Here is a 25,639-nt window from a genome sequence, read left to right as displayed (position 1 = left end):
CAGTTGAGAGTGTGGTGCTGGAAAAACACAGCAGGTCAGGCAGCATCTGAAACGTCGATTTTCCTGCTCCTCGGATGCTGCCTGACCCGCTTTTCCAGCAACACATTCTCGACATACGATCATGTGGCAAGAGATGCCTGAAACGTGCTGTCAGGTGACAATGCATGGGTATGGATATCACAGACCCTTCTGGTTAAACTGAGAGTCTCTGCATCATGGCCATAATGTTCCACAATAGCCATTAACATAAAACAAAGAACTGTGGATGTTGGAGAACTGATGGAGGAGCAGTAGACCACAGTGTCCCAGAGGAAATGGTCCCTGCAGATTTCTGACAAGGGATGGGACAGGAATTTGTACTGGTGGTGGCCTCCTGTTGGAGGTGATGGAAATTGCAGCTTAAGATGCTTTGGATGTGGAGGCTGGTGTGGTGCTAAGTGAGGACCAGGGGGACTGACAAAGGGGTGACAGGGAAACACCAGGGAATTCTGGTCCATTTTTCCTCCATTGTCAACACCTCCTCACACTCCCATGGCACCTTGCCATGCAATCGCAGAAGGTGTAATACCTGCCCATTTACCTCTTCCCTTCTCACCATCCAAGGCCCAAAGACATACCTTTCAGGTGAGGCAGTGATTTACCTGGACTTCATTCAATCTAGCCTACTGTATATGCTGTTCACAATGTGCTCTCCTCTACATTGCGGAGTGGAAACACAGATTGGGTGACCACTTTGGAGAACCCCTACCTTCTGCTGCAAAAACAGCCCTGAGCTTCCAGGAGCGTGCCACTCTAACATACCATGTTCCCACACCGCCATTGCTGCAGTGTTCCAGTGAGCCTCAGCACAAGTTTGAAGTACAGCAGCTCATTTTCCATTTGGGGACCCTGCAGCCTCTAGGACTCAGCATCGAGTGAATAACATTAGAGCCTGAGTCCGTCCTTCCATGTTTTTTACGCATCCCACACCTAGTGCTGTTGTGACATGGATTGCTTTCAGCAAAGCCAACCTATTGGCGCCTAGTCTCAGCTCTCACAATCAGCTTCTCCTCTGTCCTGGCTTATTATCAATAATGCCTTTGTATGCCTATCCCTTTATTTCACTCTGTCTCTCTGGGCTCTGTCTCTACATATTAGCTCACCCCTCCTCTCCCCACAATAACCAACCTCGTATTCAGCATAAATCCCACTTTTTCCTTGCTGCTAACAGTTCTGATCAAGTGTCACTGGACTCAAAACATTAACTCTGCTTTCTTGCCACAGATTCTGCCTGACCTACTGAGTTTCAATTTCCAGTTTTGTTTCACAGTCATTAACATGAGACTTGAGAGCACAGTTGTCACAGGTATTTATCAAAATTAAATTCCACTTTTTGATACTTCACATGATATTGCTTACACTCTATTCACATGTCATTATTGTTATTTGTTCAGAAGAGCACAATTTAATTGGAAGCACTAGCTTTCGGAGCACCGCTCCTTCATCAGGTGGTTGTGGAGGGCACCATTGTCAGACACAGAATTTATGGCAAAAGTTTAACTGAAATTATACATTGAAAAATATCTTAATTGTTTGTTGAGGCTTTCATCTGTTGGAATACTGATAGTTTCACTTCTTTCATGTGTAAATCACAAATTTTTTTTTTAAAAGTTGCATTCTCCTGTTAGCTGTAACAATGGGTGTTGTGTGATTTTTAATTTTGTGCATCGCAGTCCAAGACCTGCATCTCCAAATAATGATAAACGTGGTGGACTTATGTTGCCAAGGGATACAACACTATTTGCCAACTGCTGGAAAATTTGACTAAGAATAGTTAGGCTATTGTTTTTGACCAGTACGGGCACAATGGGTTGAAGAGCCTTGTTTCATGCTTAGGCCTGTAGGACTGTAAGTGAGGATTTTATTTGGAGAAACATTGCCACCAGTGGAATTTTTTTTAAGTATGAAAAGTATATTTTATTAATAAAAAATATAAATACAAACATAGTTACTGGAGCAGTTCAGTTCCTTACAATAGCATAGGAAAAAAACAAACATTGGAGTTGGACTCCATCCAATAAACAAACCAAAGGCACCATTTACTTGTGTAAGATTATATTTACATATCTGAGGCACTGTGAGTTCATATTGTTCCTCATTTTATTTCATTTCCCTTATAGTTACAGAGTAGTTTAAACCCATTCACCAAGCCTCGCCATTGATACTGTCAAAGTCACAGTTCCTGACTGGCCTGCCAAGTGAGGTTCTTAATGTGTCTGAGAGAAAGTGCCCACTGCCTGTGGCTGTCATCTGCAAATAAATTCGGAAACTGATTGCTGTTGTGTTACTTCTGATATTGTGGTATGTTAATTCCTGTGAAAGATCAGCCCTGTGAGCAGGGAAATTATCATTGAAATCATTTTATACTGAATTACATAACAGATCATAATAGAGAGATTAATGAGAAGTTGCAGAGGACCCTAGAACAGTGACCCACGTTTGCGGCTGGTCCAGGCCGGTGGGATAAATCTTTCTCTCTCTGATGGCCTTGGAACTCTTTAAGTGAAATTAAATTAGGTACTTTCAATCGAAGTACTAGTGGGGCAAAACAATGGCACAGAGCTGCTTCTATGTTGGGCTAATTGGGTAATCACACTCAGCAAAGGACAAAAGGGCATTACCAAAGGAGCATATTCTCCACCTAGCCATGGTTTACCAACTCCAGGAATACTGACTCTGATTCAGAACCCGAGTGGGAACATCTCCTGCTTCTAACATTTGAAAGCCAACCTTCCACTAAGATCAAAACAAATCATTTGCTCAAGTAAAAATGAAAATGTAGATTTAATATTGTTAAATTACCTGCAATAACTGTCTCCCTGGTTGGTTCATGACATAGGTTTTTGTACACACAGGAAGTAGAATGGTTTCTTAGCTCAGGTGGCTGGATGTCTTAGCTCAGGTGGCTTGCAATGTGGAGTAATGCCAACAGTGTGGGTTCAATTCCTGCACCAGCTAACGTTACCATGAAAGGCTCTCCCTTCGCCTGAGATATGGTGACCCTCATATTTAGCGACCACTAGTCATCGCTCTCTAATGAGAAAGGAGTGCTGTGGTGACTAGATTTGAGAAAAGGATTTCAGGAAGATAACCAGCAGATCCCAGTGGGTTAAACCTACAACAGCATTTCAACATCATAAAAACGAAAAGAACTGTGGATGCTGTAAATCAGAAACAAAAATAGAGTTCACCAGGTCTGGTGGCATTTGTGGAGAGAAATCAGAGTTAATGTTTCAGGTTGTGTGAGGTCCTTCTGAGAAAGGGTCACTTGACCTGAAATATTAACTCTGATTTTTCTCCACAGATGCTGCCAGACCTGCTGAGCTTTTCCAGCAATCTCCATTTTTGTTACAGTATTGTTTCCCAATCCCTCCATGACCATATCCCAACCCAATTTCCACATCTCCTCCAACTTTTATTAAAATTCAGTCAGGGGTGTCACTGACCCCTAGTTGCCCTTGAGAAAGTGGTGGTCAGTTGCTTTCTTGAACCAGTGCTGTCTATTTGCTGTAGCTATCTCACACTGGCCTTAGGGAGGGAGTTCCAAAGTTTTGACTCAGTGACACTGAAGGAACGGCGATATATTTCCAAGTCAGGATGGTGAGTGACTTGGAGGAGAATTTGCAACTGGTGTTCTTTCCATGTGTCTGCTGCTCTTGTCTTTCTAGATGGTGGTGGTCATGGGTTCGGAAGGTGCTTTTAAGGATCTTTGATGAATTTCTGCAATGCATGTTGTATATAATACCATGGCTGTTACTGAGTGTCAATGGTGGAGGGAATGGATATCTATGGATGTCGTGCCAATCAAGTGGGCTGCTTTGTCTAGAATGATGTTAGACTTGTTGTTGGAGCTTACCCATCCAGACAAGTGGGGAGTAGTCCGTCTCATTCCTGACTTGTGTCTTGGAGATGATGGATGTGCTTTGGGGAGTCGGGAGGTGAGTTACTCACGGCAGTAGTTTGAGCCTCTGACCTGTATTCCAGTTGAGTTTATGGTCAGTGGTAGCCCCCAGGATGTTGAAAGTTGGGTACTTAGTCACGGTGATGCCATCGAACATCTAGAGACAATGGTTAGATTCTCTCTTGAAGACAGTCATTCCCTTGCAATTGTGCGGTATGAATGTTACTTGCTATATGCCATCCCAACCTGGAATATTGTCTAAGTCTTGCTGCATTTGGACTTGGAATGCTTCAGCATCAAAGAAGTCAGAAATGGTGCTGAACAGGGTGCAATCATCAGTGAACATCCTGGTTCTGACCTTGTGATAGATGGTGTTCTCCACAAGTCACCAAGACTTCTGCACTCATCTCATTCTTGCCACTTGAGCACCCATCATTGGTGGCTTACCTTTAACAGCCAAGATTCTAAGGCTGAAATTGGCCCCCTGACTCTCTACCTCTGTCTTCTCCTTTGAAGACACTCCTTACAATCTACCTTTTTGATCCAAAATTTTCTCTATTTACACTAATGTCTCCTTGGAGAAAGTGAGAACAGCAGGTGGTGGAGAATCAGAGTTAAAAAGTGTGGGGCTGGAAAAGCACAGCAGGTCAGGCATCATCCCAGGAGCAGGAGAATCGACGTTTTGGGCATAAGCCCTTCATCAGGAATGAAGTCCTTCATCAAGAATCGTCGTCTCTCCTGCTCCTCGTAGCTGCCTGACCTGCTGTGCTTTTCCAGTGCCTCATTTTTCAGGCTTTGGTGAAACATTTGGGAAACTTTATTGCATTGAAGGTGCTTTGTCACTTGTTTCTGTTGATGATTGAGATGATAACATTGGGAGATATCTTATTGATGCTAAGGTGCCATTAAGATCTATATGAGGTTTGTGGAAAGGAAATGTGTGAGCTTTGTAGGATTTGCAATAATATACAGACATGGCATAACAAAATCGAATTAAAAGAGGTAGTAACAGAATAGAAGCAACCGATGTTATCACTTAATTTACTTGCATTCTCTGAAATCCTGCATTCATATTATTGTTGATTCTCTTTTGTCAGATTTAGAAGGCGCAATTTTACATCTGTGAAAGTGATGCACAATTTAAAATTAGCTACGATCTTAATGGAGTGACATCAATAATTGGATCTTACAACCGTCGTGACACAAACAGAGGCACGATATCAATCACATGGCAGGCACAATGTATTCCAAGGTTATGCCATACATTTGTTCCACTGGATTATCTGCTTCCTCTTGTAATGCCATAATTAATTCAGCAACAATTTATAAGACAGCAGTTATTTTGTTATTAGTTAAGTTTTGTAAACAAAGATAATCAAGCTGTTCAAGCTGCAAAATACCATTTCCTATGACTTGCTGCAGCAATCAATTTGCACTGTAGCATCAATCATCTAGTCCTAAACCTGTACTTTTTTCTATACCTCCCAGGGCGTTTTTCAGTATCTTCTTTAACCAAGCGAAATCCATGCATAATTTTTTCACCATTGTGACCTCCGGGACTCTTGGTCATTTTGTTTAAAATTATCTGTGGTAATGTTGATGTCATGCCACCAATGAGCAAAGTATTCTAGAGTTTAGGTGCTGGTGTGAATAATTGTGCAAAGAATTAATAACACACTAGATACAAATATTGGAGTAATCGACTGCCAACTATATCCTGACAGTCTCACAGCAATGTTGCCACAATGGTTAATTGTCTTGTTTAAATGTCACCATGCATCAAGGACAGGGGAAGCACTGACAGTTGGCATTCACCCTTACTGCTGCAGCTGGCATATTAAACAATAATGAAAAAGCAAGCAGATATCAGATTGAAGCAAATATGTTATTATCTGAAAAAGATATCAGAGAGTATTTTGAAGGCTGCAAGTGCGATCAGGGGATTGAGGTGACAGTTATAAATTGCTTAATCTTTGCATGCACAGTGTGTGACATTGCCTATGTAGATTATTGTCCTGTAATCATCATCTAGAATCCATTCTGTTGTATTCTGCAGGAAACCTAAACTGAAGTTTCCACACGTACAATACTTGTCAACCAGTTCAAACTAAAGCTCAGATGTTTGTCCTTAGTTATGTTTTTATAAATTCTATTCACCCACCAACCCTGTGCTCACCAACCTCCATAGGTTCTGAGTTAAGTCATGCCTTGGTATTAAAATTGTCCTCCTTGTTTTCAACACTCCCCCCACTCAATTCCCCACCTAATCTCAAGGATTTCCTACAGTACTCCAAGATATCTGTGCTTCTTCAATTCTGGTCTCTCGCCATCCCATTGTTTTTAATGCACTATCACTGGCAATCATGACAGGACCATAGCTCTGAAAGTCACTCCTTAAACCTCTCTGCCTCTCTTCCCTCCATTAAGATGCTTCTTAAAACTTACCTTTTTCGCCAATAATTTTGGATATAATTACTAAGCTGATTATGTCATGTGACTCTGTGTCAAAGTTTGTTTGGTAACACCACTACAAAAGTGTCAGGATGTTCTATAAATTTAAGTTGTTTTTGCAGAGCTGAGCGGTGACATTTGATTCCTTCCAGGGTGTTTGTTTTCATTTACTCCTCTGACAGTCCCAATTGTTGTGTGTGAATTCTTTCGACCCTTAAAGTGGCCAACTTTAGATTAGAGCATCCACCTTTCAGTTCTAACTGGAAGAGTCTTAATGAATAAACAATGTGAGGTTTAACACATCACTGCAACTATTTTGAAGTTGTATGAAAATGACTGACATTTATTGGAGACTGTTCACATTGGGTGACACTTACGGCTTTTAATCAAATATTAATCCTTTCAGAGATTGTCAGATTCCACACCACATCTCCCACAAAGAACGTTCCCTCGTAATTATTACATTGTTACACCTTTGTTTTATGTTATGCTCAGTCTTGTAGGACTATCTAAAAAAATGATGCGTTATATTTACATTTACCACGCCCACATCTCCCTCTCGTCTTTGACTTTACAACTTGTTGACTGTCCTCCCAGTGGAGGAATGGACCCAGTTCAGTTCCAAGGAAGGGTCACTGGACCTGAAACGTTCCATCTGATTTCTCTCCACAGATGCTGCCAGACCTACTGAGGTTTTCAAATATATTTAGAAGTTGACTTGACCTATCTTTCTGCTGGTCTAAGGTCTGTGGTTCTCTCTTGAACGAGATGGTTTTTAACATCTTGCAATTGTGTACAGAAATGTAGTTACATGTTCAGCTTCTGCCTTATAATAATCTGGTTTAAAAGCTGTTCTATATCTCAAGAATTGACTTCTCCAGAAAGTCCAAATTTGCAGTCCATTTGGCCCATTAAAAGTTCCTGGCAATTTGTTTTCTGATGCCATAGCTTCTGGATATTTTATCTTCTTTAAAGATTATTTTGTTCTGTGGTAACAGCAGTTCTCCCATACTTCAGTGTGGATTGTTGTATATTTTGCAGCTTTAGTGGGGATATCTTTGTAACAAAGATTTTCCAGGTTATAACTCACAGAATAGGCTGATTTTTTTTCCTCATGGTCCTCTCAATTACATTTTCCCAGTGCTGCCTCGTGGTATCTGCACAATGTGACAGTGATGCCCAAAAGGAGCTGAAACCTTGATTAAATTATTGACTTTCCAACTTGAATTACTGCATCATTTAATGTTCTCCCATTTGTACAAGATATTTTTGGCTTTAACTCATGCAATACTCATTCTCTGATTCGAGTGGCAGTGTAGCTCAGTGGTCAGCACTGCTGCCGCACAGCAGTAGGGTCCCAGGTTCGATTCCAGTCTCAGGCGACTGTATGTGTTGAGTTTGCACATTCTTCCCGTGTCTGTGTGGGTTTCCTCCCAAAGTCCAAAGGTGTGCAGGTTAGGTGAATTGGCCATGCTGAATTGCCCATAGTTCTAGGTGCACGAGGGGGATGGGTCTGGGTGGGTTATTCTTCAGAGGGTCGATATGGACTGGTTGGGCCAAAGGGCCTGTTTCTGCACTATAGGGAATCTAATCTAACACTGTCTCAGGTCCACCACCACTGCCTGGCAGCTGTTATGGACTAGGCCAAACCCCTCAAAAGATAGTTGAGACACTACCTTTGTTTTAATTTTAAAGTTAAATGTAAGGTGTTGCATTCCAGATGCAAATCAATTGGTCAAATTACTGGATTTAAAGCAAAACACACTTTATTCATTCACACACGGGCGGCACGGTGGCTCAGTGGTTAGCATTGTTACCTCACCGTACCAGGGACCCAGGGTCGATTCTAGCCTCAGGTGACTGTCTGTGTGGAGTTTGCACATTCTCTCTGTGTCTGCATGGGTTTCCTCCCACAATTCAAAGATATACAGTTTAGGTGAATTGGCCATGCTAAATTGCTCATAGTGTAGGTTATTAGTCAGGGGTAAATATAGGGGAATGGGTCTGGGTGGGTTACTCTTCAGAGGGTCAGTATGGACTTGTTGGGCCGAAGGGCCTGTTTCCGCACTGTGGGAATTCTACTTCTATAATTTAAATGCAACAAAAGAGAGAAAGAATTGGAAAACTTAACAGAATAACAGGTGGAGTAACTGTTACTAATTAACTGTTCCAATATAGTCACATCCCCTAAACACACCCTTGGCTAAAGGCATATTCAGAAAACAGATATAACTGCAGTAGCCTAGGAAAAGCACTCTCAGCTTTTGGCTGTAATTGAGAGATGGAAAAAAATATCTTTCAATTCTTCAAGATCCTAACAACAAATGCTGAAAGTTAAAACTAAACATTCTGGTTTTGTGGGAGTCTAACCACACCCATTCAGGTTGCTTCTATTGTTCCAACTTTTAGAAAACCCAAGGCCTCACAAGTTGTTTACTCTAGTGGCTCTGTAGATTGCTCAATGCCTCTGCCTTAAAATCTCTCTTCAAAAAAAAAGGACGAGATACAGCTCTTAAAGCCACAGCACATCACACAATGCAGCCTGTGCCTTTGCCTCAGAGCTGGAGATTACCTCCATCTTCTATTGGATCTGAATTGTCTCTTTGCCATGAGGTCTGTGAGGGTTGTCATCATCAGCAATCAGCGATATCTGTTTCTCAAGACACCTCTGGATAATCAGTATTATTTTTGCCTGAAAGCTGAAACTCTAATTTCTCTTGTTCGGCATGGCTTAGAAAAAGAGTTGCTCACAATGTGGTGGTAAGTGCCACTATTGTCACCATGTTGTTTGTGGGTTCCTTCAAGTCTGAAGTGGCCAATTGTGGATTAGAATATCTACTTCTCTGGTCTGACTAGAAGACTATTGTTCAGTGAACAGTGTGAAGTTTATTGCACAAGTGCAACAATTTGCAGCTGACATGTATAGAACCGAGATTACTATGGAGTCTGCCGGGCAGACGCGAGTCCCAGGTCTATCTCCCACAAGCTTTTTCGTTTCTTTGACCATGTCCCCATGTCAGATCGGCCATGATCCTGTCGAAAGGTGTAGCAGCCTCACGGGGCCGAATGGCCTACTCCTCTTCCTATTTCTTATGGCCTTACGTTATTGTGGTGGGTGTTGCTTCCTGCCGCCAATCGAGTGATAACGCTTTCAGATCCTTTCAGGGACCAACTCTAATCCCTCTAATATTCAATGCCAATCCAGTGATGTTGCTCAAACAGAGCTGGTGCAGTCAGAAACATGAGTCCCCTTCATTTAGGCCCTGATATATTCCTCACTGTTAGTGCTAATGAATTCATGAAGGTGTTGCATGTAAACACGTATGCAAATCCGTTACAATTTACATGCAGAGGCAATAATAGGCTACAATGCAAATGAGTACCTGCAACTTGAAGAGGTTTAAAATTGCAAACTAGTTGGATGAAAACACCAAGAATTACATTTAAATGAATTCTCAGCTTGTGAGTATTCAGTTCATCAGTCCGGGTGGCGTGCATGCAGAGAGAAATGGCCTTAATTTTTCAGTTTCTGTTCTTCTGCACGAGTGATACACATTTTACAGCCACAAACATAAAGGAGATTAATTAGATAAGCCAGAGAAGGAAGCCTCTTTATCGAGCTGTTTCTAATGGTCAAGTTACAATTTATGAAAACGGTATTTAAGAATTATATTTAATCAGTAGACAAAAGTTTCTGAGCTCATCATATGGCAGTCTTGTCTGTATGCTGACAACTGCCTGTTTATAACATCCAGAACCACATTATGCATCTACCACAGAGATCAAAGGAACCCTGCTGGCAGACAATGACAGACAGCAGATGAATATGTGCAAAATATGCAAGACTGGCAAAAGATTCTTGCTCAGGAATGGCAACCGTATCAGAGGGCTGGATCATGATTTCCCTCTCACTGCTGTGTCCTTGTTCCTTGCTTGAGAGCACAAGCATGTTCCAGCTCACTGCGGCAGTGGAGCATTGGATGTGACTCGCATGTTAGTTAGTATCTGATTGCAGTCACCACGGATGGAGAGAGGGATGTGACTGGCAGAGCACAGCAGCAGCCTGAATGTAATCTTTAATGAGGTGCTGGCTGACTGTTTCTCAGAGTGTGAATCTGGGTGTTCTTTGAGGACATCATCAGCGACTTAGCCTGGGATCATCAGTATCCTTGTGCTGCATTAAAAGGCTCGTGCTGGCTAGGTTGTATTTTCCTTCTTGACAGCAATTCTCCTCCCATATAACTTAACAGTTTGAGAAATCCTGCAGGGTTACAAGCTCAAAAAGAAGGAATAATTTTAATTAATGAAACAACGCTCCTGACTCTCTTTCCATCTCAGCTGAGAACCTGCTGGCGCTTTCTCCCCGGCTGCTTTGATACAGAGAACCGATGACCGTTCTAAACGCTCCACCCAATGTCATAACAGCTCCTTCTTGCCTTAGCTCTCGATGCTATCTCTTTCTGGTAAGGCAGCATTTGAAACAAATAAACCCTGAAACATCTGGGCCGAATCATTAAGAGACATTTGCATAATCCTCAACAATGGGCTAGAATACCTCCGTGGGAGGGGAGTACTCTTGGTTGAGTGAGCGAGGAACATTCAGAGTCATAGAAATGTACATTAAGGACAGAGACCTTTCGGTCCAACTTGTCCATGCTGACCTAATCTAGTCCCATTTGCCAGCATTTGGCCCATATCCCTCTCAACCCTTCCTATTCATAAACCCTTCCAGACGCATTTTAAATGTTGTAATTGTGCCAGCCTCCACCACTTCCTCTGGCAGCTCATTCCATACACACATCATCTTCTGTGTGAAAAAGTTGCCCCTTAGGTTCTTTTTAAACCTTTCCCCTCTCACCTGAAACCCTTACCCCCTAGTTTTAGATTCCCCGAGACTGCAAAAATGATCTTGGTTATTTACCCATTTCCATTCCCCACATAATTTGATAAAACACTATAAACCTCAGCCTCTGGTGCTCCAGGGAAAATAGCCCCAGCTTATTCAGTCTCTCCCTACTGCTCAAGCCCTCTAACCCTAGCAACATCCTTGTAAATCTTTTCTAAACCCTTTCAAGTTTTGTAATCTCTTTCCTATAACAGGGAGACCAGAACTGAACGCAATATTCCAAAAGTTACCTAACCAATGTCCTGTACAGCTGCATCATGACCTCCCAACTCCTATATTCAATGCAGTGACCAATGAAAGCAATGAAGAGCATTGTATCATGTTCAGAGGTTTGATCCCTATCCACGCTGGTAAATTTGGTTATCAAATTATTACTTTTACTGGGGAGAAAAGAATAAGGGTAAAATGATAAGTTTTTAAATAGAGGACCAGAGAGAACTTTGTCTGCAGAATAAGTAAGTAAGGCAATAAAATAGTACATTATGTCTATACTTTTTATCTAACCATTTCAAACATGTGATTAGAGCAGGTGAGACATCTTTTGAGGTATAAATAGAAAGGAGAAAATATTGATTTAATGCAAGACTTTAGTTGGGAACAATATGGAAATTATTAATAGAGTTTTTGGCAATCCAACTTGACAAAATATAAAGGGCCAATGGACAAGCAGAACACAGACCTGACTAGGCTTTTATTAGGAATAAAGGGTTACAGTTACAGAAACACGGAAGAGGTTAAGGATATTTTAAAATCAAGCTGTACATTCACTTACACAAAACACCACACATGGATTTGAAACAATGTGCATTTGTGCTCCACACTTTGCTGGTGCACTATCACCTCACCAGGGTCTTGAAGGTTATATGGGGACAGGATGCAATACATGGTAATAAATTGTCTCAGATGCAGCAGAATCAGTTGAGAGACCAGAGTGTACAGGTATACCAGTTTTTAAAGGTGCTGAACAAATGAGCTGATACCAATGCAAAGGAGCTGAGGGGAAAGGGGTGAAAAGATTTTCACAGAATCCCTACAGTGTGGAAGCAGGCCATTTGGCCCATCGAGTCCACACTGATGCTGCGAAGAGCATCCCACCCTGACCCACCCCCCATCCCTGTAACCCTGCATTTCCTATGGCTAATCCACCTGACACCATGGGCCAATCCACCTAATCTCATCTTTGAATGATGGGAGGAAAACTAGGGCACCCAGAGGAAACCCACACAGACGCGGGGAGAATGTGTAAGCTCAACACAGACAGTTGCCTGAGGGTGGAATCAAATCTGGGACCCTGGTGCTGTGAGGTAGCAGTGCTAACCACTGAGTTACCATGCCCATTAGAGTGTGAAATATTTCCTCACAAGAAGTCATTAAAGTGGACTCCATTGAATGATTTTAAAAAGAAATGGGTTAATACTGAAAGTAAAGGGATGTGAAGGGTGAATTAAAGTGTGTTTTCTGCCCGCTCTGTCATTCTGTGAAACAATCAGATCATTGTAAGGAGCCCTGGTTAAGCTCTTGGGACCAATTATTGCTCTCCATTGAGTATTAACTTCTAAAATGTATCGCAGAGTGATTTGGTTTCTGGAAATTCTTTCCTACAATTATTAGTTCTATTATTTATGCAAAATGCAAATATTTAAGCCCAGGGCAATTTGTCACAGCCTCTGAATCTTTGACCAAAGACTTTGTCCTGTCTGTGGAAAGTGATGATGTCAGTTTCATAGTTTTCCCACTGACAATCTGCTTGACATTGGCCAAGGCACTGCTGGCTAAACAGGCTACAATGAATGAAACCGACTCCACTTTCTGAGCTTTCAAAAGCGCTTAGCTGTACAAATTTGTTAGCTGCAAATCATGCAGTTGCCCCCTTGGTTGATAGAGGAAAGTAGAGTTTAAAATTTAGCTTGTAACTTCAAGATGTTTGCATTGAAAAATATTATTCATTCTGTTGTGCAGTCTAGTTCTGGTACCGGACGCGGAAGAGGTATTAATGTCTTTTCGGATATATGTCAGCCAGCCATTAGTTGTTCATCTCTAATTGCTTTTGAACTGAGTGGCTTTCTAGGCCATTACAGTGGGCTATTAAGAATCAGTCAACCACACCAGTTGTGGGCCTGAACTTATGCTGCCGGGATAAGTGGGTTTGAGTTATGGGGAGAGGCTGGATAGGCTGGGACTTTTTCCGCTGGAGCGTAGGTAAAGATGTCAGATTTCCTTCCGTGAAGGACATCATCAAGAACAAATTGGCTGGATACGTTGTAAAATAATGAGCTATCAGCCAACTCCTGCTCCTATTTTCTATGCATAATAATGATGCAATGATGGTATTGGTGTCACATGATGAGGTGGAGAGCTCTGGGAGAAGGCTAACATTCTATCAGAGTTGAGGAAGAAGGGTGCATCTACATTGCTGTAAATAAAAAAATCTGAAAAAAGGTAGCTCAGACTCAAGAAACAGTACTTGGCAGACTAACGCTAATTTGACCCGTGCGCACAATATGGGATCTTGCTGTGTACAATTTTAGCCACAAGGACTCCTTCACTAAAACTGTGACTACATTTCCAAAAGCACTTCATTGGGAGTAAAGTGCTTTGACTATCTGAAATCTTCAAATGTATTGCGTAAATGCGAGTTCTTTATGTTCATGTCATTGCTGTAGGGTCACTCTACATTGGAGATACATTGCCAGGCAGCATCGCTTCACAGCCACATTCAAAATAAACAAGTAGCGCGCAGAGATAACTATTCCCCAATAATAGGAACCGTGACTCTTGGGAGACCTAATATTTGAATTAACCAACTTAGTTCTCAAACATTGTACTTATATACCAGAAGATCCACTGACCAAAGCTTTCTCTGAAAGTATCATTTTGCTGGTTTCCTACACTCTTCAGCAAGATATCTTCAAATTATTAAAACATGCAGAAAAATGTGAATAATACCGTGCCGATATTCTGTGTTAACTGATGTGAAATGTGGTGCATGAAGTTCAATTGAAACCTTGATTCTCCTCTCTAACGATGGAAGGCCACTGTGGTGCGTCTCTGTATTGCATGATACTGGAATAAGTGGCACTTGAAGCATGGCCTCCTGGTCCAGAGATAAGGATGCTACTACTTCACCACAAGAGCACCAAGGCTATTGTGGTAGCTGATTGAATTTGGCAACTGATGAAGGGGTCCGAAGCTGCTGTACTCTGTTGGTTGTTTTCATCTGATTTCTGCCTTTGACACAACAACACCAAATCCCAGGGACTGCCTTGCACTGCAGACATGAGCTCAACAGGTACTGACCCCAACCATCCGTCCGTACAGCACTTTTATCTATACAATGACCCAGGTGAAAACCAATGGAAGATTATATAGTGGTTGTACAGGACATTGGTGAGGACTTTTCTGGAGTACTGAGTCCTGTTCTGGACACCCTGTTAAATGGAGGATATTATTAAGATGGAGAGGATTCAGAAGAGATTTGCCAGAATGTTGCCGGGAATGGAAGGTTTGAGTCATGAGGAGAGGCTGGATAGGCTGGGACTTTTTCCACTGGAGCGTAGGAGGTTGAGGGCTGACCTTATAAAGGTTTACAAAATCATGAAGGGCACAGATAAGGTAATGGCAGGTGTCTTTTCCCTATGGGTGGGGGATTTCATGACGAGAGGGCATACTTTTAAGGTGAGGGGGAAAGATTTAAAAAAGACAGGGGGACAATTCTTTTACACAGATAGTCATTCGTGCGTGGAATGAACTTTGGATGTGGGTACAGTTACAATTAGATATTTAGTTAAGTACATAAATATGAACTGTTTGAAGGCAAATAGGCCAAGCATAGGCAGCTGGGGACTAGTTTTGTTTGGGATTATGGTCAGCATGGACTGGGTGGACCGAAGGGTCTGTTTCTGTGCTGCATGATTCTATGACTGTATAACATCTTACTGTTGGGGAAGGGTTTCATTACGTTTCTCTGTTTTCAGGAGAAATATCTGGAGCTGAGCTACCTACTGGTGGGGATGGCATCATTTGCGTCAAAAGAGTATTTGTAGATAAGCTGACCTCACCAACGAAAGATCTGCTCTGAAATAAATAATCAACTAATGCTGCTAGCTGCTGAAGAAACTATCATTAATTGTTGTAAAAAATAACATAATCTGGTTCATTAATATCCTTTATTGAAGGAAATCTGCTGTCCTCACCTGGTCTGGCCTACATGTGATTCCAGATCCACAACAATGTGATTAGCTGCCCTCTGAAATGGCCATTCAGTTCAAGAGAAATTGGAGATGGAGAACATATGTTGCCCTTGTAAATGATGCTATGAATGAATATTTGGATACATGCTGGATAACGGAGAGTTCATTGCGTATAAGTGTCTAGATCATCTACCTCCAATTTTCTGTCAGCCTTCATTTTTTATATGGATTGGACAGGGTTACCATGGCAACCTTGTTCCCCTGGAGTGGAGCCTAATCCATTGGAAATGCATATTGAGGAATCAAGTTCTCTGCCTGTTCTGTTTCACTGGCAACCCTGGGGGCAGGATTTTCCTGAAAACTGATCCTGCTCCATCTTTTTTTTCTTTCAAAAGTATATTTTATTCATTAAAAAATCCCTTTTGTATATGCACACTGTCACAAAAGCATTTCAGTTCTGCACACTTGCATATCAAGTAAATAAACAAAACATTGGACTTCGACTCTAACCAAAGACCTATCTTACACATACAATACTTATATTTACATATATTTGAGACACTAGGAGGATTTGATAACTGGACAGATCCCAATTACCTTCAACAGGGAGACCTTAGACAGTGGTCTTTCCCCACGGCGCCTTGCTGATCCTGCTCCATCATTGGCAGTCGAGGGTACTCCCGGTTTGCAAAGATATCTACAGTCAGTCTCTGAGTAGGTAGCACAGAGCCAACACCTTCAAGGTGCCACTTATAACTCCTCATATTTCTCTTCACATTTCCATCATAGGCCTTTTCTTGGTGAATCAACACTGTATATCCCTTGTGCCTTTAATATCCTTTTTGTAATAGGGTACCTGAAATTACATTCTCTCACATTCTAACACCCAATGTTTATGCAAACGTATCATTACTTCTTTAACACTGCTCCTTTTTTAAAAACAAAAGCTCTGGTGATGTTGATCTTCTTAATGGCTTTTTGTACATTCGCAAGGACACAATCAGAAAATTCAGTATCTGAACTCTGAGGCTTCACTGGCCATCCATATCTTCAACATCTTTTCATTGATTGTGAACTCCCATTTCTTGTTAGTGCACAAATCTTTCACCTTGAACAAGATGTTGTTTAATGTTAGGGGCTTTCAAATATCAGGAGGCTTTTACTTCTTTGAATGGTCTTGATTAATATGACCTGCTCACCTGCAGCCTACTTTCAAAGATCGAATTCCCTTCATATTCAATTCCACTTAACATTGGTGGAAAATGTACAAATGACATAAATCACCGACACAACATTTCTATGCTGCATAGTCTCCTAAAGCAATGTTTATGGCTATTTGATAAAGATCCATTTACGATCATTGATTTAGACGATTATTCATGCACACCCAGGAGTGCACCCTTAACGCAATGAGCAGAAATTACTCTCTTAACAGCACTGATGTGTCAGATGAAGAGGAAGATTGCAGTAAGAGGCACTATCTTCCCAACTCAATCTTCTGCTCAAAGCTAACCCAGCTTGATTTTACAGCTCCTACAGTTATTAGAGTTTAATAGACAAGTTTCAGTGATGGCAATGCAATTTTATCCTGTGATTTCTGTGCTTTACCATCAGCTATGAAGGTAATACTAGTGATCAACTTCCTTAATTCTGATGCTCTAAGTTATAATGAGGGTTGCAGAATGAAGAAAATGATGAATCCATTCCAATGCATGGTTTTAAAATTTAAAGACTGAACATGTGAGCATCTCTCTTCTGTACTGTGAATCAAATTGCAAGCAAATCTGTTTGTAAAAGGACTCCAAAATGGAACCCATTCACAGAATGGCTTTGGTCTGACTAGTGAGCAAGATGTTAACTCCGCATTGAAAGCTACCTATTGTCATCTTCCTTCTGGACCACAAGGCTCCTTTAAGTGTTTCTTTATCTGCAAATGTTCACCTAATTCTGTTATGGAGTCACAGAGTTGTACAGCACAGAAACAAACCTTTCAGTCTAACTCGCCCATATTGACCAGATATCTTAAATTTTTTATCTAGTCCCATTTGCCAACATCTGGCACATATCCCTCTAAACCTTTCCTATTCACGTAACCATCCAGATGCCTTTTAAATTGTAACCACCCACCCTATTTCACCTGGTAGCTTATTCCATACACGCACAACTCTCAGTATGAAAAAATTACCCCTTAGCTCCTTTTTAAATCATTCCCCTCACACTTTAAAGTTATGTCCTCTAGTTTTGGACTCCCCTACTCTTGCGAAAAGACGTGACTATTTACACTATCCATAAACCTCTGTAAGGTCACCCCTCAGCCTCTGATGCTGCAGGGAAAACAGCCCCAGCCTATTCAGCCTCTCCGTATAGCTCAAGCCCTCCAACACTCGCAACATCCTCCTAAATCTTTTCTGTTCTGAAAGTTGAGATTTATATTGCCCCATGTGATAATCATCCCCTAGTTTAATAATTTTCTGGAAGAGATGATTCAGTCAGCCATGTCGATATGTAAGGCACAGGCCCCAACTGTTTTGTTCAAAAGGGCCCATCTAAACCCAAACCATCAATCTGCTTGGAATCCAGCAATATACGCAGACCTAGCAGCAGTTCAGCATTTTCTGTCACGGGAAGGCAACCTGCAAATGTGATGTAAGGAGGTAATGATAAGGTTCAATGTACAGTAGTGGGAAAAGACTCATTTGGAGTTTATGAAAGCAGCATAGACCAGTTGGGCTAAAATGGCCTGTTTTTGTCCTGTGCAGTTCCATGCTATGTTGAGAACCGTCTAACATTTCCACAACAGCATTCTGCATAACTGAAGAGAAATTGATTCACTGAACGGGTATTGTGTCTATGACTGCAAGTTACTGTGTGCTTTGTGTTATCTGTCTGGCAGTGGAGAAGAGCTACAGGAACGGTTTGTGAGAAAAGTTTTAATGATTGTTTCAAGTATTTACACGATCGAGAACATTGATCTACTTTTTACTGGAATGTTGAGATTGGGTTTCTGATCCCTTCACAGCTCAGGCAGTGCCCTTCAGAAGGTCCTTGAAAGAACCATCCCACTATATTGACATTTCACATGGCATTATGTTGATCTTTTAAAATTCAGACTGTGTAATTGAACCAATGAAGACCAATGACCCTTGCCAGATAGATGGGGGATGCTTGTGGCCAACAAGAGACTGGGTTGTGAAATGCTGTCACAACTCTTCAGTTTAAATAAAGTGCAGGAATTTCTCCAAATGCAAATTGCCCTTCATAAAAAAAACCCATGGTAAATGTAAATCAATGTAGTTTGTAGTAATAATGTCCAGCCGACTGTGAAAATGTACCTGACATGTAGATGAGGCCCAAAGCACGAAAGCAGATGAGACTGAGTCATAGAGTCATAGAGATTAAAAGCCCACAGAAACAAATTCTTCTGTACAACTCGTCCATGCCGACCAGATATCCTAAATTAATCTGGCCCCATTTGCCAGAATTTGGCCCATATCCCTCTAAACCCTTCCTATTTGTGAACCTATCCAGATGTCTTTTAAATTGTACCACCCACCACCACTTCCTCTGGCTGCTCATTCCATATACGCACCACCATCTGAGTGAACAAGTTCCCCCTTCAGTCCCTTTTAAATCTTTCCCCTCTCACCTTAAACCTGTGCCCTCTAGTTTTGGACTCCTGGAGATCCCCTCTACCCTGGAGAAAAGACCTTAGTTGTTTACCCTATCCATGCCCCTCTCAATTTGATGAACCTTGATAAGGTCACCCCTCAGCCTCTAACGCCCCAGGGAAAACAGCCCCAGCCTGTTCAGCCTCTCCCTTTAACTTAAGCCCTCCAACCCTGGCAACATTCTTGTAAATCTTTTCTCAACCCTTTGAAGTTTCACAACATCCTTCCTATAGCAGGGAGGCCAGAATTGAATGCAGTATTCCAAAAGTGGCCTAACTAATGTCCTGTACAGCTGCAACGTGACCTCCCAACTTCTATACTCAATGCACTGACCAATAAAGGCAAGCATACCAAACACCTTCTTCAATATTCAATCTACCCGGGACTCCACTTTCATGGGACTATGCACCTGAATCCTTGGGTCTCTTTGATGGGTGGTCCATTTTAATATTTGAAACTTCCATCTTTTTAGGTCATGCTCTGAGCTAAAGGGTGACACATCATGGTAAGGCCAACTCAAAGTATAACCACTCCCCAGGTTGCGATTGGCTTCCATTCTAGAGTCTGTTTGCAATTTAATTTGGTTTCAAATTGGAAAGCAGCCATTTTTACGTGCAGAAAATGTTGGATCTTTAAACTTTAAAACTGTGTGTGGGTTCATAAGTACAAGCCATCGTAAGTCGGACGTGAATAAGTCAGGGACCCCCTGTAACACATTTAATCTTCAGACACTTGGAGACATTTAATCTGGGTGATTTGACAAAAGTAGTCAATTCCGATATGCAGGCTGGAAATGACATCAAAGTGCACGGTTTCAAAATTAGAAATGAAGTTTGCAAACACACAGCCAATTCATGCACATTTGAAAAAAGAATCAGACTGATTACGACTTCACATTTTGAGTACTGTCCCTTTGTTGGAATGGTTGTAGAGATTCCTTATCAGCGTGTCTAAGGAGGAATCTGAGCTACTGCTTTGGGGATTAGTCTCAGCAATGATGCTTCCTGTGAGTTGTTGGCATCAAGTTGTCCTACTGTCCATTGCTGTGGCACGATTGGAAACAGAAAATCTCAAAGGGAAACCTACAGCAAGCATTTTTGCTGATGCTGGAGCTTAGAGCCATAGAGAAATTGGAGTTGGCCATTCAACCCACAGTGTCTGTGCTGTCTGAGTAATTCCCGATGAAGAGTTTTTGCGCGAAACATCAATTTTCCTGCTCCTTGGTAGCTGCCTGACCTGCTGTGCATTTCCAGCACCACACTCTTGACTCTAATCTCCAGCATCTGCAGTCCTCACTTTCGCTGGAGTACACTAGCTGTCCATTCTAATCCCAAGTTTGAGCCCCGATTCATAGTCTTGCAGATTATAGTTTCAGGTAATTTTAAATTTGTTGAGCATTTCTCCCTCAACCACCAAACAGTGCAGCAAATTCCAGCCATCTACCACCCTCGGGGTAGAAATGTAATTCCTCATGTCCTCTCTATCATTGGCATCTTCACTGGGGGGATTCATTCTATCCAATCTCCTCATTATTTTGTACATAGGAATGAAGTCTTCCATCAGCTCTCCTCTGACCTAGAGAAAACAGCCAGAGCTTATTCAATCCTTCCTCAGAGCTTGGTTGTTCAAGTTCTGATAAGAGTTAGTGTTCTCGCCATGTTCAATATTTACCAATGTTCTTGTGGCACTATGTTATTGTCCCTCGCTCTCAATCAGAAAATCTAGGTTCAAGTCCCATCTGCCATGGAGTAGTGTCATTAAAAGGTCATACAAGTTGATTGGGGCAGCACTGTGGCTCAGTGGTTAGCATTACTGTCTCACAGTGCTGGTGACCTGGGTTCAATTCCAGCCTTGGGCCATTATCTGGGTGGAATTTATATGTTCTCCCCATGTCTGTGTGAGTTTCCTCCAGGTGCTCTGGTTTCCAATGATGTGCAGGTTAGCTAGATCAACCATGCTAAGCTGGTGCACAGGGTAGGTGGATTAGCCATGGGGGTTACAGGGGTGGAGGGGAAGAGCTTCGGAGGATTGGGAGGTGTGAACTTGATGGGCCAAATGGCCTGCTTCCACACTGCAGGGATTCAATGAAGAGTCTTGTAAATCAGCTCTATAATGTAGTGACCAGAACAGTGTATAAGACTCCAGCTATGGCCCAACACACGTCTTATATAGTCCCAGCATTACATTCTGCTTTTGCATTCATTACATTGCCCAATGAAGGAAAGCATCGCATATGCCTCCTCTACCAACTCGACCACTTGTCTTGCTGCCTGCAGGGACCAGTGGACATGCACTCCAATGTCTCTCCCCTGTTCTACCCCTCTCAGCACCCTTCCATCTGTTGCTCATTCTTTGTTATGTTTGACCTCCCCAAATGCATAGCCTCGCACTTCTCCAGATTGAATCCCATTTCTGTCCACTCACCCAAACCATTGTTATTATCCTTCAGCTGACATCCATCCTCTTCACCGTCAACTACATGAATCATTGTTGTCTCATCTGAAAAGTCCCCAAACAAATTTCCCATAGTTTCTTTCAAATTGTTGACTTTTACCACAAACAGCATGGGACCCAACACTGAGTCCTGTGGAACATCTGCTGAAAACTGCTTTCCTGTCACAAATACATCCATTGACCATTGCCTTTTGTTTTCTGTCGCTGAGCCACTTTTGGATCCACCGGCTCCCCAAAGGCTTTACTTTTTCTGACCAGTTTGCCATTTGTGACCTTATCGAATGCTTGGTTAAAACCCATGTGGACAACATCCCATAACACTATTGTCATCAATTCTCTCTGCTATTTGCTCAAAAAACTCAAATAATTTACTAAGATATGGCCTTCCCTGAACAAAATTATTCTGACTATCCCCAATTGATTTTTTTTATTTCAAAAATATACTTTATTCATAAAATACTTTGATGATCTGTACAGTTGGACATGCCATACAAATGTAAACATTCCATTTACATTTACAGGAAAACAGAGTAATCATTCCTATTTACAGGTCTGTACGATTATATTTTTAGCTGAGGCGTCAGCAGAGCCCCAATGACTGCGTGGGCCCCCTGTTCTTCTTTAGGCAGGCAGACTTTACACAGTGGTCTTTCCCCACCGCGACTTGGCAGCAGCTGCCCCAAGCTTCAGCGCGTCCCTCAACACGCAGTCCTGGACCTTGGAATGTGCCAGTCTGCAACACTCAGTCGGGGTCAACTCCTTCAGCTGGAAGATCAGCAGGTTTCGGACCGCCCAGAGAGCGTCCTTCACCGAGTTGACGATCCTCCAGGCACAGTTGATGTTCGCCTCGGTGTGCGTCCCGGGGAACAGGCCGTAGAGCACGGAGTCCCGCGTCACGGCGCTGCTCGGGACGGACCTCGACAAACACCACTGCATTCCTCTCCAGACTTCCTCTGTGTAGGCACATTCCAGAAGGAAGTGTGTGACAGTTTCGTCCCCCCTGCAGCCGCTTCGAGTGCAGCGTGCGGTGCGGCTGAGAGTCCGGGCGTGCATAAAGGATCTCACAGGCAGAGCCCTTCTCACCACCAGCCAAACCATGTCTTGGTGCTTGTTGGAAAGTTCTGGTGATCAGGCATTCTGCCAAATGGCTTTGACAGTCTTCTCAGGGAACCGCTCGATAGGACCCGCCCTCTCCTTTTCCCGAAGGGTCTCAAGGACACTACGTGCTGACCACTTCCTGATGGACTTGTGGTCAAAGGTGTTTTTCTTCATAAACTTCTCCACGAAGGACAGGTGATACGGAACGGTCCAACTACTCGGAGCGTTCCGCGGCAGCGAGGCCAGGCCCATCCTTTGCAACACCGGGGACAGGTAGAACCTCAGTATGTAGTGACACTTGGTGTTTGCATACCGGGGATCCACGCACAGCTTGATGCAGCCACACACAAAGGTGGCCATCAGGGTGAGGGTGGCATTGGGTGTATTTTTTCCCCCATTGCCCAGATCTTTGTACAGCGAGTCCCTTTGGACCCGGTCCATCTTTGACCTCCATATAAACTGGAAGATGGCCCGGGTGACTGCAGCGGCACAGGTTCTGGGAATAGGCCAGACCTGTGCCACGTATAATAGCAATGACAGTGCCTCACACCTGATGACCAGGTTTTTTCCCGCGATGGAGAGTGACTGTAGCTTCCATCTTCCCAGTTTCTGCCTCACTTTGCTGATACGCTCCTCCCAAGACTTGGCGCACGCCCCAGCCCCTCCGAACCAAATACCCAGCACCTTCAGGTGGTCAGTCCTGACGGTGAAGGGGATTGAGGATTGGTCGGCCCAGTTCCCGAAGAGCATGGCCTCGCTCTTGCCTCGGTTTACCTTGGCCCCCGAGGCCCATTCGAACTGGTCACATATGCACATGAGTCTGCGCACGGATAGCGGATCGGAGCTGAAAACGGCGACGTCATCCATGTACAGGGAGGCCTTAACCTGCAGACCCCCGCTGCCAGGAATAGTCACCCCTCTCAGGCTCGCATCCTTCCTGATGGACTCGGCAAATGGCTCTATGCAGCACACAAACAAGGCAGGAGAGAGAGGGCAGCCCTGCCTGACTCCAGATCTGACTGGGAAGCTATCTGATTCCCACCCATTGATTGAGACTGCACTGACAATGTTGGTGTAGACCAGTCTGATCCAATTGCAGATTCCCTCCCCAAAGCCCATTTTGGAGAGAACATCTCTCATATACCTGTGTGATATCCTGTCAAAGGCTTTCTCCTGGTCCAGGCTGATCAGGCAGGTGTCCAACCCTCTGTCCTGCACGTAGGCGATCGTATCCCTGAGGAGTGCAAGACTCTCAGCGATCTTCCTGCCCGGCACAGCACAGGTTTGGTCAGGGTGAATCACCGACTCCAGAGCAGACCTGACCCGGTTGGCGATTACCTTTGACAGAAATTTGTAATCCGGATTCAACGGTGAGATTGATCTCCAATTTTTGAGTTCCTCCCTCTCCCCCTTCCACTTGTAGATGAGGGTGATGATGCTTTTCCTCATGGATTCACTCATGGTACCTGCCTGAAGCATACTGACACACACCTCCAGCAGGTCCTGGCCAATCAAGTCCCACAGAGCGGAATAGAGCTCGACTGGTAAGCTGTCGCTTCCAGGAGTTTTATTCTTTTCGAAGGACTCGAGGGCCTTAGTCAGCTCATCCAGAGATAGCGGCTGGTCCAGCCTCTCCCGTGTTCTGTCGTCTAAGACCTCCATGATAGAGGACAGGAACGACTGGGAGGCCGCGCTGTCGGTCGGCTTCGCGTCATACAGACTGGCATAGAAGGATTTACTGATCCTCATGACGTCAGCCTGAGATGACGTTATGGAGCCATCTTCTTCCTTCAGGCTGCTGAGCACGGAGCTCTCTTTGTGCACCTTCTGGAAGAAGAAATGTGAGCATGCCTCATCCTGCTCCACCGAGCGGACCCTGGACCAGGAGATTATCTTGGAGGCCTCCGAAGCAAAGAGCGAGGCTTGCTGGCCCTTCACCTCCTTGAGGTCCTCCGTGACATCCACCCCCATAGTCTGCAGCAGGAGCAGGTTCTGCATACTTTCCTGGAGCTGGGACAGTTTTCCCCGCCTCTCTCTCACCTCCTGAACACCTTTGAGGATGAAGAACCTCTTGATGTTCCCTTTTACTGTTTCCCACCAGTCCGCTGGAGACTCAAAGAGGGGCTTCACGGTTCTCCAACCTGCGTAGTCCCTCTTGAGCTCCCCAATGTTTCCCGGGGTCAACAGCTTTGTGTTCAGCTTCCACGTTCCCTTACCAGCCCGCTGCTCATCCTGTAGGTGACAGTCGGCCAGCAGGAGGCAGTGGTCAGAGAAGAACACCGGCTTGACGTCGGTGGATCTGACCGAGAGCGTTCGGGACACAAACAGGTAATCTATCCATGAGCGGATAGACCCGTCTGCCCGTGACCAGGTGTATCTACGCTGCTCTCCGTCTGCAGGGGTGCTGAAGATGTCGTGCAGCTTGGCATCTTTTACTGTCCCCCCCGCCGGTTCGTCCATCTGCATCAATGATACAGTTGAAGTCTCCGGCCAGAATGACCATCCTGGAAGTAGCCAACAACAGTGGAAGCTGCTGCAGGACGGCCAACCGTTCCCTCTTACCCACTGGGGCGTACACATTAATCAGTCTCAGGGGAGCATTCCTGTACATGACGTCGGCGACGAGGAGGCGCCCGCCCACCACCTCCTTAACCTCGGAGATGGTGAAGTTGCCTCCTCGTAACAGAATACCTAGGCCCGAGGAGCGGTTATCGTTACCCCCCCGACCACACTGACGGCCCATGGGCCCACAAGCTCGACCATCTCCTGTAACTGCTGAGGTGCGGTATCCCACACTCCTGCAGGAACAGGACGTCGGCTTTAACGTTGGCCAGGAAGGCCATCGTAGAAACGCATCGTGTAGCCGATTTGATGCTACGCACATTGATGCTGGCAATTTTTAACCCCATTTAACAGTTTACAAGGTTGACAC

General features: G+C 43.6%; 1 long non-coding RNA gene and 1 pseudogene across 1 annotated transcript in view; one reads left to right on the top strand and one right to left on the bottom strand.

Annotated features, from left to right (window-relative positions):
- The window catches only part of LOC122541879 (uncharacterized), a 370,918-nt gene that overhangs the window by 150,129 nt on the left and 195,150 nt on the right, over nucleotides 1-25,639 (top strand). The window lies entirely within an intron of this gene.
- On the bottom strand, nucleotides 22,246-23,574 carry LOC148137438 (uncharacterized; annotated as a pseudogene).

Source organism: Chiloscyllium plagiosum, unplaced genomic scaffold (genome assembly GCF_037043375.1).
Source record: "Chiloscyllium plagiosum isolate Xiang-an unplaced genomic scaffold, Cpla_swu_hap1 HiC_scaffold_43, whole genome shotgun sequence".
NCBI classification, from domain to species: Eukaryota; Metazoa; Chordata; class Chondrichthyes; order Orectolobiformes; family Hemiscylliidae; genus Chiloscyllium; species Chiloscyllium plagiosum.
The sequence above is the reverse complement of the archived record's forward strand: the minus strand, read 5'-3'. Positions and strand labels throughout refer to the sequence as shown.